Source organism: Panicum virgatum, chromosome 5N (assembly GCF_016808335.1).
Source record: "Panicum virgatum strain AP13 chromosome 5N, P.virgatum_v5, whole genome shotgun sequence".
Classification (NCBI taxonomy): Eukaryota; Viridiplantae; Streptophyta; class Magnoliopsida; order Poales; family Poaceae; genus Panicum; species Panicum virgatum.
Window position 1 is genome coordinate 72,233,471 of NC_053149.1, and position 15,158 is coordinate 72,248,628.

The 15,158-nt window shown below is 52.4% G+C and overlaps 1 long non-coding RNA gene and 1 pseudogene across 1 annotated transcript; one reads left to right on the top strand and one right to left on the bottom strand.

Moving 5' to 3' along the window:
* Positions 1-7,153: 7,153 nt before the first annotated feature.
* LOC120675152 overlaps positions 7,154-15,158 on the top strand; it is a 28,383-nt pseudogene continuing 20,378 nt past the window's right edge.
* LOC120676047 lies at positions 9,865-11,500 on the bottom strand. Its single transcript, XR_005675632.1, has 2 exons — positions 10,643-11,500; positions 9,865-10,542 (listed from the first exon to the last, which is right to left on the bottom strand). It is a non-coding gene; the product is annotated as an uncharacterized LOC120676047 (long non-coding RNA).

A 15,158-nucleotide genomic window follows, 5' to 3' on the forward strand; every position in this document is an offset into this window, starting at 1 on the left:
TCCGCGCAGATTCTACCCGTTGCCATCTATACTGCCGAATGCGTCCCCAACGCAGCCCCCTCATGCTTCTACAGCAGCGGCGGGCGATGTAGGAGGGGCGAATCGCGCCATCCCTGTAAGTATCTTCCCACGTTGGTCGTCGGGAGTCGGCGATGTGGGACCGGTCCAGGATCAAGGGTGGCGGTAGCGCAGTGTCTTCGGATCCTCCATTGCTCTTTATGCCGATACGCCAGGCGGCGACCTGGTGCATCTAGAACTTCTAGTGGATTTTGATGAATAGAAGGATAGAAGCGATGTAGCTGTTGTATGTTCCAAGCGTTGGTGAGGACTTCACCGTTTTTGTTCACCAGCTTGTACATGCCGGGTTTGAGCACCTCGGCGATTATGTACGATCCTTCCCATGGTGGTGAGAGCTTGTGGCGGCCCCTGTTGTCCTATCGAAGCCTCAGCACCAAGTCCCCTTCGTTGAGGTCTCGGCGCCGGACCCTCTGCGCTTGATACCTTCATAGGGACTACTGGTAGTGCAGAGTGTAGGAGTGCCACATCTCGAGCCTCGTCCACTTGATCCAGTGAGTCTTCGCGAGCTCGCTGGTTCTGCTGCTCTTGGTATGCCTTGAGCCTCGGCGACCCGTATTCCAGGTCTGTGGGGAGTATGGCCTCAGCGCCATAGACGAGGAAGAACGGGGCGAAGCCCGTGGCTCTGCTTGGTGTCGTCCTCAGGCTCCAAATGACCGAGGGTAGCTCCGTGAGCCATCTCCGGCCAAATTTGTTCAGCTTGTTGAAGATTCTCGGCTTCAGTCCTTGGAGGATCATGCCATTGGCACGCTCCACTTGCCCGTTCGTCTGTGGGTGTGCCACAGCCGACCAGTCCACACGTATGTGGAAGCTATCGCAAAACGCCAAGAACTTCTTGCCTGTGAACTAGGTGCTGTTGTCGGTGATGATCGAGTTCGGGACCCCGAACCTGAAGACGATGTCGGTGAAGAATAGAACTGCTTGCTCGAATTTGACCTTGCCGATGGGTCGAGCCTCGATCCACTTGGAGAATTTGTCAACCGCCACCAGCAAGTGCGTGAAGCCCCCCGGGTGCCTTCTGCAGTAGACCGACGAGGTCCAGTCCCCACACAACGAAAGGCCATGTGATGGGGATTGTCTGCAGAGCATGGGCCGGGAGGTGTGTTTTTCGAGCATAGAACTGGCAACCCTCGCAGGTCCGCACGACGTCAGTGGCGTCGGCGACCGCGGTGGGCCAGTAAAAACCTTGCCGAAACGCGTTACCCACGAGGGTGCGCGGCGCGGCGTGGTGGCCTCATATGCCAGCGTGGATGTCGCAGATCAGCTCTTTGCCCTCAGGGATGAGGATGCATCGTTGCAGGACACCCGAGGGACTGTGCTTGTATAGCACGTTGTCGATTAGGATGAAGGACTTGGCCCGCCTGGCGAGGCGCCGCGCCTGAGCACGGTTCGAGGGTAAGACCCCTCGAATCATCCAGTCAAGGTACTGGATGCGTCAATCTTGCGAAGTGGGGGCCTCATCAACTTCCATTGCCTCGGCCTCGTCCGCGGAGGTGGTCCCGAAGTCAATGTCCATGGGCTCGACCTCGTACGCCGGGGGTTTCCCGCCGGAGGGCCCAACGGACGAGGGGCCTGGCTCCGTCGGATCCTTGAACTCGACGGAGGGCTTGGTGATGTCGCGAGCGAAGATGTTCGGGGGGACAGTGGTTCGCCCCGACGCGATCTTGGCTAATTTGTCGGCGTCCTCATTGTACTTGCGCGGGACATGATTGAGCTCTAGACCGTCGAACTTGTCTTCGAGGTGGCGCACTGCATTGCAGTACGCCTCCATCTTCGGGTCGTGACAGCTAGACTCCTTCATTACTTGGTCGACGACGAGTTGAGAGTCGCCGCGCGCGTCGAGGCGTTTGACACCGAGCTCGATGGCGATGCGGAGGCCACTGAGGAGGGCCTCATACTCCACCATGTTGTTAGAAGTGGGGAAATGCAAGCGTATCATGTACCGCATGTGTTCTCCGAGGGGTGAGATGAAGAGGAGGCCGGCACCGGCGTCAGTTTTCATCACCGATCCGTCGAAGTACACAGTCCAGCATTCGCCCTGGATTTGCGGTGGGGGTAGCTGAATGTCCGTCCATTCAGCCACGAAATCGGCCAAGATTTGTGACTTGATTGCTTTGCGGGGGGCGTAGGTGAGAGTCTCTCCCATCAGCTCCACAGACCATTTGGCAATTCTACCCTCGGCTTCCCGGTTGCGGGCTATCTCTCCCAAGGGGAAAGACGAGACCACGGTGACGGGATGGGCCTCGAAGTAGTGGCGCAGCTTGCGCCGAGATAAAACCACTGCGTAGAGCAGCTTTTGAATCTGCGGATAGCGTGTCTTAGTTTCAGACAACACCTCGCTGATGTAGTACACCGGCTGTTGGATGGGCAGAGCATGACCCTCCTCTTGTCTTTCGACCACGATCACCGCGCTGACCACTTGGGTCGTTGCAGCTACGTACAGATAGAGGGGCTCGCCGTCCGTGGGTGGTGTGAGAATGGGAGCGTGAGTGAGCGACGCCTTCAGCCTTTCGAGGGCTTCTTGGGCTTCGGGGGTCTACGTGAAGCGCTCGGTTTTCCTCAAGAGTCGATACAGGGGTAAGCCTTTCTCGCCGAGGTGCGAGATGAATTGGCTGAGGGACGCTAGGCATCCCATGACCCTCTGTACCCCCTTTAGGTCTCGGATCGGTCCCGTCCGAGTGATGGCCGAGACTTTTTCGGGGTTGGGCTCGATGCCCCGCTGGGAGTTGGGTCGGACATCAAGGGAGTGCTCGGCGACTTCCCTCGGTATGCCAGGCATGTCCGAGGGGCTCCACGCAAAGATGTCAGCGTTGGCACGGAGAAAATCGACGAGCACCACTTCCTATTTGCTGTCGAGGGTGGCGCTGATCTGCAACGCCTTGTCGTCGTGGTGGCTCGGGTCAAGGGGCACCTTCTTGATACCCTCGGCGGGTTCGAAGCTCCCGGCGTGTCGGTGCGTAGAGTCCAAGGTCTCGCTTGCCAGCTTGTCGAGGATGGCTGCGAGGGCCGCATCCTCCGCCTGAGCCTTCGCGTGCTCAACGCACTCGACGTCGCACTCGTAGGCATGCTCGAACGAAGAGCCGATGGTGATGATGCCCTTTAGACCCGGCAGCTTCAGCTTGAGGTAGGTGTAGTTGGGGACGGCCATAAACTTGGCATAGCAAGGACGACCAAGGATTGCATGATAGGATCCTCGAAACCCCACCACCTCGAAAGTGAGCACCTCCTTGCGGAAGTTGGCTGCTGTGCCGAAGCATACAGGCAGATCGATCTGGCCGAGGGGTTGGACTCGCTTCCCCAGCGCAACGCCGTGGAATGGCAACTTGCTGGGGCGAAGCTTGTCCATTCCGATCCCCATGAGCTCCAAGGTGTGGGCGTACATGATGTTGAGGCTGCTGCCTCCGTCCATGAGCACCTTCGAGAAGCGGGTGTTGCCGATGATGGGATCGACAACGAGCGGATACCGTCCCGGATGCGGGACGTAGTCGGGGTGATCTTCGCGGCCAAAGGAGATGGTATCTTTCGACCAATCGAGGTAGGATGGCGTGGCTTTGGTGACGGAGAAAACTTCCCGGTGCTCACGCTTGCGCTGCCGAGAAGTCATGTTCGTTGTTGCTCCTCCAAAGATGAAGAAGGCGTTCTCCACTGGGGGGAACTCGTCATCTCCACCTTTGTCGCCAGCATCCTTCTTCTTGTCTTCGTCGCGATGCGTGATGCGGTTGTAGTATTTGTTGAGCATTTCGCACTACTCGAGAGTATGATTGACCGGGCCCTTGTGGTAAGGGCACGGCTTCTTAAGCATGTCGTCGAACTGGCCACCACCGCCTCGAGGGGGGCCTCGAGGTCCTTGGCGGTCCGGGGCTGCAGCGAAAGCCTCCTTGGAATCCCCTGCCTGCCCCGACCCACGCTGGTTCGGTGGCACGTCGTACCCTCAAGGAAAGCGTTGATGACCTCGACGTGGGTGACACTAGGGAGCTCGATGCATTGCTTGGAGAAGCATCGTACGTAGTCACGCAGACAGTTCCCAGGGCGTACGTACGTGCCCTGGAAATTGCCCACGAAGATCTGGACCAAGTCGGCCCAGTTGTGGATCTGATCCGCAGTCAGATGCTCGAGCCACGTTCGTGTGGCGTCAGCAAGGTGAAGAGGAAGGTTGCGGATGATGACCGCGTCCTCCGTCGCGCCGCCTAGCTGGCACGCTAGGTGGTAGTCGTTGAGCCAGACTGTAGGATCAGTCTCGCCCGAGTACTTGACGAGCCAGACTGTAGGATCAGTCTCGCCCGAGTACTTGACGAGGGTGTTGGGTTGTCGAAAGCGCTGGGGAAAAGATGAAGTTCGGATCTCTCGGCTGAACACCCGGGTGCCCGGAGGCTCCGGGGACTCACCCCTGTTGTGCTCGGGGTCGAAGCGTCCACCCCGTCGAGGGGTGTACCTCCTGCCATCGATGATGCAGCGGGCGTCGCCGTCGCCGGCATGCCCGCGCCTGTCACGGATTCGCTCCCTTACGGGAACTCTCCCGATGCGCTCGTGCACCGAGGGTGCCTTCGCTCCGGGTGCTACGGCCGCCTTGCCCTTCCCTGCTGGTGGTGTGTGTACCGAAACCTCGCGGTCCTAGTGTGCAATCCCACCAGGCTGCTCCGGGGCTTTCGAGCGCATGCGAGACTCAGAACTCTCGGCCTGCTGCACGGCAGCTTGCTCGATGAGCTCCTGCGCCTCGCGGCGTAGGTTGCGGCCCGAAGGCGTCGATGGCTCGGGCATAGCTTGGAGTAGATAGGCCGCAGCGACGAGTTTTTCGCCGGCCGTCTTTAGTTCTGGAGGTTTGTCGACGTTGTCGTCGGCTAGGATCCGCTCCCGAACGACGCGTCCCGCTACCTGGGCATGTGCACTGGTGGTGCCGCCTGCAGCCCCTTCTTCTTCGTCAAGCTCGGCGGCGCAGCAAGCTCAGCTGGCGCAGCTCAAGGAGCTTCAGGCCAAGCTCGAGTGCGGTGCGCAGCTCCTGGGTTTGCTGACACTGCTCGTCGAGCTTGGCCTGAAGCTCCTTGAGCTGCGCCAGCTGAGCTTGCCGCGCCACCGAGCTTGACGAATAAGAAGGGGGCTGCAGGCGGCACCACCAGTGGGTTCGCCTGCGCGTCTGCCCCGCCATTCCCGTCATCGCCCGGAATGTTGTCGTCTTGCCCATCCCTGAGCTGGACCATGAAGCACTCCCGGGCAGGATCGTAATCCCCCTCGCTGGAGTCTTCAGAGCAGGTGAGGCAGTAAGCCGTCGCCAGCTGGAACGAGCGGAGAGAGTCGGGGTCGCAGACCCCGGAGTAGTCATCGGCCTCCTCGGCCGTGAAGTTGCCCATGAAGAAGTTGATGTCGTCGGCGATTGAGCTCGCCGTCTCGGGGTAGGATTTGTCAGGAGACGACGCAATGAAGCTGCGGATCGACAGGAGATGATGACCCGGCAGGTCCTCATACTTGGTGAAGTTAGCGCTGGTTGACGACGTGTGGGTGGCAGCGTTGCGCATCCCGAAGGGGAAGGGCGACGGCGAGGTCGAGCCCCCCTAGGAGGCACTGGTGCTGCAGCAGATGTTGGTGCCGGCGCAGACGACGCCGAAGCTCGTGATGACGACGCGGTGGCCCCGTTGGCCGTGATGTTGAGTTGCGACATACCAGCCTCAACCCATGTGGGGGAGCTGTGGCGTGCCGCACGATGCCGCTCCGAGCGTGGCTGTCACGAACGCTGGCCCGAGCGCCTGTTGCGCTGGGCTGGCGGAGTCGGAGTGACGGGGTTGTGTCTAGGCGGGAGGAGCTGTAGAAGGTAACCGTTACCGGTTGCTATGAACTCGAGGCTCCCGAACCAGATCACGAATCCCGCTGGGAGCGGATCCGAGATGCCCATGGGGTATGGGTTGGATCTACTCGCCATCCCTGGAGATCAAATGAGAACAAGAGAGAAAATGTCACGCAGCGAGCCCCTACCTGGTGCGCCAACTGTCGGTGTCCCGACCCGGGGGCCCGGATCCCAACGAGTAAATGCTGTGTGTTTCCTCGTCCCAGATGGTGATGCAAGAGGCAACACAATAACGCACGGTTTATCCTGGTTCTGGCCGCGGGGCCGTACGTCCAGCAAAGGGGGTGTGCGAGGCACTGTATTATCTTGCACCCGGAGTGCTTGTAGTAGGGGATACAAGCGAGGCGAGAGAGGGAGGGAAGCTCCCAAGTCTCTGTTAGAAGAGGAGTTGAGTGTGGTGATGGCCGTGAATGTAGGTCACCACAGTAGCTGATGTCCAGCAGCGTCTTTTTTTTTGTGCGTCCTTGTCTAAAGGAAGCCTACCTCCTCCTTTTATAGTCATAAGGAAGGGCGGCGTACATGAGTGGAAGTCGTCGTTTTCCCCCGAATCGCGGGGGTACAGTGGTCGGAAACTGTAGGAAGTACACTGTGGGGCATGGTGGCAGGCATCGCAGTGGTCCTGGATATCGTCCATGGTCCTGCGAAGATCGCGACGGTCGTCCTGCCAGCCCCTGCAGGCGGCGTGGTCGTCGCTGGTGTATGGTCTTCTATATACGGCACGGTGGCGTTCGGTGGGCCCTGCGGACTAGGGTCCTGCATGCACCAGGGGTAGCGGGGCGTGCGACGGCCCCGTACCCCCTGGTCGGTGTGCGGGCGTGCACACTAGGAGGTCCAGGGGACACATGGAGGTCCTGGACTCCTCGGGGGGGGAGGTCCGGGACCCCGTCCGTGTGTGCTGAGCGCCCCTCTCTGAAGGATACGTGACGTCGCCGGACCCCTTCCCCAGCGGGAGGCGGGTCCGGTTGGTCGGTGTAGGCAGAATAGTAATGGGAGCAGTGCAGAGCCTATATTGTCTCGCGTCGCAGGTCCCACAGTGTTGCTACAGCATCCGGGATGGCGGAGCGGTGACCGGAGTCAGCGGATGGGACCCCGGTCGCATCCACTGTGGGAATGGCGGCCCGACGCCGCCTGTCCTGGGTGCCGTGGTGGAATGGCTGGCCTTTAATGCCTTCGTACGATGGGCGGGTGAGCGGCAGGGCCGTTTGTCCCTTATGCCGAGAGGTGGCCTCGAGCGAGGCGGAGATGAGTTACTCCCTCAAGGGTAGGTTTGCTACCCTTGAGCGAGGCGGAGATGTTTTGCCCGCTCGAGGGTAGGTGCGCTACCCTCGAGCGAGTCGGAGATGCGGGGCGCAGTCGAGGGGTCTCGACGGGGACCCTCGAGCGAGGCGGAGATCGTCCCGCGGGTTCGAGGGGGATGCGAATGGGCCGCCCGCTGGGCTTCTTTGAGTCCTTTCCTTTCTTCTGGATGGGAAGCAGGCCGTGGGCTTTCGTGGGCTCAGTCGCTTAACATGCGTTTGCGTTTTTCAAAGTGATCTTAGTACCCCGATTATGGTGTCCCTAATCGTGGTACCCGACAACGGCTGCAAAATCAAAGGCCTCACCCTACAGAACCTGCATCGGAAAGATTTGACGCCTTTAGATTTTTCTAAAAATCATTTACTATAGGCCACATAGCAGCTCTCGTATCGCTAAAATCTTGCAGTTCGGACGAAGATGTCTGGGCCCACCCGTGTTCCTAGATGTGTTCCTTGCGGCACGAGTGGTGCATAGGGAGGTAGGGTGGACTGTGTAGATGAGTCGAAATCAATTACGGTACATAACCAGTCCGTTAAGGTACCTTGCGAACCCCAACACCTTGGACTGCCGACACTGATTTTGTGGCGCCAGTAAAACCTTGATATCTTTGCCATCCGAACACGGAATTGAGCCAGGTTTTTTTTTTCTCACGGCTGCAGAATCAAAGGCTCACCCCGCAGAACCTGAATTAGAAAGATTTGACCCCTGTAGATTAAGCATCTAAACATGCTAATCTAGTAACAGAATACATGGTGAATGGCTCACTCAGAACAGCTTTGTTGAAGAATGCCAAGTATGTTAGTTTATCCATTTCATATAACTCTTCTTCTGTTTTGACTTGCTGTTTGCGAGCATAAATTGATCATTGTACATGGAGGTTATGTTTTATTTTTTTGTTATGAGCACTGATCGACATAAGACATTAATTATTGCCATGGATACAACTTTTGGAATGGAGTACTTGCATAGCAAAAACCTAGTGCATTTTGATCTGAAATGTGACAATTTGCTTGTTAATTTGAGGGACCCTCAGCGTCCAATATGCAAGGTAAGTAGCACACACCATCTGCTTTTTATTCTTTTTCTTGCACTTTGTTACTTCATATTATATCTTCTCTTGTTTGTCATCACTACTGGAAATTTTCCTGTGTGCCGGGTAATTTTTTTGACGATACCACGAAAACTCACAGGGAAATGCAAATTTCCTTGTCGATTTCCTTCACTCACAGGGAAATTACAATTTCCTTGTCGGTTTTTATGGAACTCACAGGGAAATACTAATTTCTTTGTCGGTTCATGTGCGACTCACAGGAAAATTGTGTCATCTAGAGTGAGGTGAAGAACACATGTATGGTTCATTTTTTCTTTTTAATCTGGGATTAAAATTTATGATTGGTATCCCTCATATGAACTCCAAATTTGATCATTCTTTTTCCTAAATTTTTCTAAAATCAATATCTTTCATTTAATGGCATTTATTTTTGTGTTAATTCTTTTTTTTGTTTTTTTTCATATGCCTTGTTCTCTTCAACTTTAATAGAGATTATAAAAATATGTGTGTTGCATAGCAATTGCTAATATAACTTCATATTCTCTAATATTATGATAAATATATGATTTTGTCAAAATCTGAGTCACATACGAGCACGAAAATGTTATGAGGTATGCAAATCTCAAAGTTTGCCTTGAGAACTATATAGAGATATATCATCTTATGAACAATCACTATGTCAAAAACTAACAAAGAAGACACCAAGATTAGTGACATAAAAATAAAGCACGTCACTAATGTGTCATTAGTGACAGTTATAGTTCAAACGCGTCACCAATATCCTTGTTCAGCTAAGAAATGCCTCTAGACTGGACATATTGGTGACGTGCCTCAGTAAAACACATCAGGGCTGTCCCAATGCATGGTTTCTATGTACAGCTTCCAAGAAAAAAGAGAGCGCAACTAATTGTCATAGAAACTAGTCTTCCCAACCCATAAACTCTATAGCAGTTTCTATACACAATAAAACTTAAATGCACCTCAAAAACGTGCTGGATCAACTGTGGCATTCAACACAGCACACCACTCGCACTCAACTGAGCACAGCACTGATCGCAAGAACAGAAAAATTGACCGCAACACATGTATCACCACACTTGATAGCAAATACTGTAGTGTATATATATATATATATATATATATATATATATATATGCCAGGGCTAATCTCTACCCTGGGTATGGAATAGTTATTCCATACCCGAGCCCCTCCGACGCAGAGCGACCGCGCGCTGGCGCGCGCACCACACCACCTCGCGCTCGCTTCTCTGGCCCTCTTTTTTTCAGGCCCACCGACGGAGGCCAGTTTGACTGAGAACCGTCTCTCCGGAGCGGGAGAGAAACAACCACCAAATCCTAGCACGACACGCACGCCCACAATGTTTTACTCTCTGAGGGCTGCATGCAAGGCTGATGTCAGCCATATACAAGAAGCCACGAATCAGTTGCCGGGGAAGGAAACAAAATACGTTGCCGCAAGCAAGCGTGCGAATGAAAAATTGATTCTTCTTTTCGAAAAAAGTTAATTATTCTTTTCGCAAGCATGCGGAACAAGAACAACAATCAAGATCTTCTGTCACCAAATTCACAAGCACAAACAAATAAGGTTATATCGTAATGTTTCTTCAACACATGATGATTAACTTTTATGGTCAAGTATCCAACATTGTACTTGAAATTTCAGATTTCACGGCAACACCTTGATTACATTGCTTTACAGGTACAAAGTTTCCAATAGGTAGTTCTGCAATCAGTACATTTGTACATAAATTTTTGTAGTTGCATCTGAGGTCATGTAGAACTTCAATTAAGATTGTTCCTGCAGCTGCAAGTGGAGGATTCATCCAGACGACCAGACCTGCATAACCATCCAAGCAAAATTATTGCTACTCATCCTTAAGACTGAAAAGGGTCAAAGACTCAAATTGTTATCCAAACACAGGATAGAGAGAGAAAAGAAATATAGAAAAATGGCGTGAGTGCAACCATTAAAAAAATGCTAGCTTATACAATGACACATGCACCGAACACCATCTTCTTTGCTAATGTGCAAATTGAAGATAACTAATTTGTTTTTATAAAAATGAGATGATTTAGCTTAGATAGTAACTCTCCATGGTAGCCAAGTTAACTATTAGCCAACATCTAGAAATGCAGGATGATGACATAGTTTAGATCAAATCTCATATTTTATATTCAAGAGATGCAGGAGAATAAGGCACCAAATTCATGAAATATGAACTCCATGCGAGGACCACATATCAGGTCGGAGAGGAACCTCAAACCTAAAATGCAGAAAAGAAAGTATAAATATAAGTCGATGGGATGGATCAATTGCTGAAGAGCAACACACAAGTCACAATCAAGTTGATTATATCCACATACCTCTCCTGTGTGCTCTCAAACACGGCTATCTTGGGATTGATAGGCATCCTATCCACCAACCTCTGCCCAGTGTCCACCCTAGTGAAAAGATTAAAAAGATCATATTCATGAGTAAGAGGGTTAGTATAAATGGCTACAGCACAGTTAGGATAGTATGGTTTAAGCAATTTATGCACGGGATCAATCAACCAGGTTTTGGAATTGATGTGCCAGGCAAATAAATGTGATAAATAGGACACATATTTAAGAACTTCATTGACAATTAAATAAAAAAAATGCCGTTTTCTCTTTTTCTTCTTTTTTTATTTTTGGCTAGAGTTAAACCAATTGCTCCACGCAATCCTATTCTTAATTTTGGTTGCCGGACGGAAATGCCATTGCCTGATACTCAAATCCAAAGATTAGGCTCCTAAACAAAAAGAGGAAATAAATCAGATCCATCAACACTGAAGTTCCAATCTGCATGCACGCAGATGAGAAAATGAAAATGGTTATTAAATTAATCATTGGCGAGATCAAAGAAGGTGGGAAAAATTCCTCCCTGTACCTGGAATTCCTCTTGTGGATGCTGCTAAAGCTGCTGGCGCTATCATTGATCGCAGGGGAGAATCGGGGGTGGGGAGGGGTGTGTCGGCGTCGTGTCCGTGACTCAGGGTCCTTGTTTTGGCTGCTGCATCATCACGCAAGTGGGAACTCGATGCATGCAGATTAGTTTGCCGCATCACCGCTCGCAGGCTCAATCGGAGAAGGGAACGACAGATCCACACACCATCAAGGAAGCTCCTGCAGAGCAGAAGGCAAGCTGATGGGTTAGTTCCGCGCGTTAGGTACATCGGGTCGAAGGACTCTGGCCGGCTGGCAACGGCAAGGGCAACGGCATCTGCTGACCTGGGGGCGACGGCGACGGCGACGGGCGCCGAGGCAGCACGGCGGAGCTCGGAGCGGACGACGGCGAGCGGATGGATGAGTTCCCGCACGTTAAGTGGATCGGGTCGCAGGACTCCGGCAGGTGGTCGACGGCAACGGCGGCGGCAGGTAATGATCTGATCTAGGGGCAGCGGTGGCGGGAGCAGATCGCGACCTCGCGCAGCTCGGAATGGGCGGCGGCGACATGATGGACGAATCGACTAGAAACAAAAACTGCCGTGCTGCGTGGGTCAGGAAAACCGGGCGGGAGGCAGGTCGATCCGGCGGCAAAACCGAGCGCTGGGGCGGCTCGAGCCGGCGCACGCGCGGGCAGGTCGGGCCGATCGGATGCTGGATGGTTGGGTCGGGTATGGAATACTATTTCATACCCAGAATACTAAATAGACCTATTATATATATATATATATATATATATATATAATACCAGGCACGTCATAGTAAACTATATATAATAACAGTCCATAAGTAGCAGATAGGTAACAAATTAAGCCATATACATCCAATTGTCTTGGAAGCATTACAATATATAAATATTAAACTAGATAGGTAACCATCATCCAGTCTCTCTCTCGCTGGTAATGAGAATGCATATATAGAGATATAGCTATAATTAGATAGAAGACCGTCAAGTGGTGGAGACGCTGCTGCTGCCACGGCGGCGGGTTCACCGGCGGCCTGACTAGATCCATCAGTAGAAGGCATCACTGGCGGCCTGGCTGGATACATCACCGGCGGAACCAGACCAAATCCGGCAGCCACGGCGGCGGGAGCACCCTTGCCCTGCCTTGCTGTAGCCTGCCCTGCCCTGACCTTGGAGCTTGAGGATGGCGGCCGAAGTGGGTTCATGGGAGCAGATTGGGGAAGGATTGGGGCTGGAAGTAGGGATTGGGGAAGGATTAGGGTTTGAAGCTGCAGTATTTCAGCGGGATTGCAAGGCTGCACGGGATAAGCTGGCATGGTGCGGGCCGGCAGCGGAGCACAGGATCCGGTCTCAGGGGAATAGAAACGAGTCGTTTCTCCCCATCGCCGTTTTGCTCGTTTCTTGGTGCGTCGGTACTAGTGTCGAAATCGTTCCTTCATGTAGAAACCGTTCCCATATTTTTCCCTCTCTTTCTTCATTAATACCTATGCCACATCAGCAAAATGCAGAGCTACCAAGAAAATAAATGATGATAGAAACTACAATAAATGTCCCATTGGGACTGCCCTCACTAATGATATGTTGGAAGTAATTGGTGTCTTTCTTTATCCACGTCACTAATACTGAAAGCAATTGGTGACACACTTTCTTTACCCACTTATGTAAACTTACATCGTTGGACCAAAAGGAGGCCTTCGGAGGCCTTTGCGTCCTCTAGCCACTCGCGGTGCTCCGCGTGTCAGTTGTCCTATTCTCTCTGCATTGGCGGACGCGTCCACGATGTGCACCGCTCTTGCTTTGGGTTGGCTTCGTAACTGGGCCGGTGACCCCTGCGACGTCTATGTCTGAACATTATTTCGGCCTTTCATCGTCATCTCCTGGCCCATTGTTCCTGCCGATTCTCCGTGGCTCGGTTGGTGGACTGTGTGCCTCTTACGCGAGATTGGCTGCTCTGGACCTTGCTTTTGCACGATCTTGGCCTGACGCGTGCCGCGGCGTGTCCACGGAGACCCCGCACCTGCATTCTTGCTGCGTGTGCTTGACGCAGTGGGAAGCAGCTGGCGCCGCCTGTGGGCTTCGTCGAAAGAAATCGAGCCTCCTCTTCCGTTCTCCGCCGCAGCACAACTTCTCCCTCCTTTGCTTCCCCCGCGCTTGTGCGCAGAAAAAATCGGCTCCGCCTGGTTCCTCTTGCGCCTTCCTCTCTCCAAATCGCTGCCTCGGCCGCTCCGCCCCTGATTTTCCACGCCGTCGCCAGCCTTCACCGCGGTGACCACGTCGGGGTCCCCCGAGCAACGCAGTGCTGGTGGTGCCATGCCTAACCAGCTCGCTGCTTTTCTCTCCTCCCTCATCCTCCCATGCGAGCAGGCGCCGCCATTGTGGGCTCTGCTTCGTCACCGTTCGCACCATCGCATCCATCTTGCCGCGTCCTTCTCCTTTGCTGTCATCCTATAGCTGCTACGGTGAGCCTCACATCCCTTGCACCTCTCCTCCTATACCTGTTGCAGCGAGCCTCCTGCTTCCGTTCTAAGCGTCGTTCTCTTCGCCGTGTGTGAGGCCATACGGTGGCTCCTGCTGGATGAAGCGGACACGTTGTTGCTGTGCAGGGGTGGCCTGCACACTAAATTGGATCGCCCACTCCCTACCATGGCCCATGGGTCACCAGCCAGATAAAGGAGATGGAGGGCCAACGGCAGCAGCTCAGAAGGACCTCCTGGAGGGCCAACTGGAACCTCCCCCTTGCTTCCTGCTCTGTTCTTGCCGGCCGCCGACTTTGGTCACTATGCCCAGGTGACTTTTTTATGCTTGATGTTGTGCTACGACTGCTTGCACATAAGGAGTCCGAGGAAATGTCAGTTCCAGAAAAAACATTGTTGCTCCTTATTTCAGTATATGTTGTTATTGACTTGGTAGATGAGAAGCTATTTGAGATACAGCTGTGGAGGAGGCAGTGCTTCCATTTGAGTTTCTACAGAGATTGGGCGATATGTTTAATGGTTTCATTGTTTTCTTCATTCTAATTTGATAGATAGCAAATCTCTTTCAGATACAATACATCTGTTTGTCTCTTACATGTGATCTGTTTTATGGTTAGTCTTGGAGTAACCCTCCAATTTCTAGGAGGTTTCCTGCTAATTTTGAAAGAAGAAAAATCCTACTCATAATGGGAAATATTTGGCAAAAATGAGACAATGTGGCATTGTCTCTTATTTTTCTGAAATTTAGGGGGGAAATGTGCAACTTGCAACTAAGCCACTGACTTCATTTTAGGTCAATAATTTGTTGTCTTCTTCTATTTATGTGACAGCAATAGGAAGGTCTTAATAAAAAAGGGAAAATAGGTATTGGGAATTGGCCTACACATTCCTGTTTTTCTTTATTCTCTCAACAGCATCATCTACAAGCCCCTCACTATATTAGTGACAGATGCTCCCACACATGATACCTTGACTTCATTATGGCTGATGAAGCATTTTTTTCTTGGTCGTCTTATGGTTCATCATTGTAACCTTCTGAAGCACCCATTACGTGCTCTATTTCACAGGGCAAGCCATGAATGTTCACAGACCTGACATGCTCTTTGAACTATTTAGGCCCTCGATGAATGATGCAAATGTAGAGTCCAAATATTACCCTATTGTTTGTTGATTTCCTTCTTATTGTAGGACTTACATGCCACACCGAATTCACTGAAATGCTGACATACTCCTATAGTCCTATGTAATGCCTCTTACCTCTATAAAACTTTGAGAAGTCATAGCTAACAACACCATTATTTCTCCAAATATTTGACACTTTACTTTTATACCATCAATTGTGTATGCAGGTCTTCAGCAATTGCAATCGTACTTTCTCTGCTTCACAGTTAGCCTTTTCAATGCTATGTTATTGTCCATAGTACGACGGCTGCGTCACAGGCTACTTCCAAACGCGTTCCCAAAAAAAAGGCTA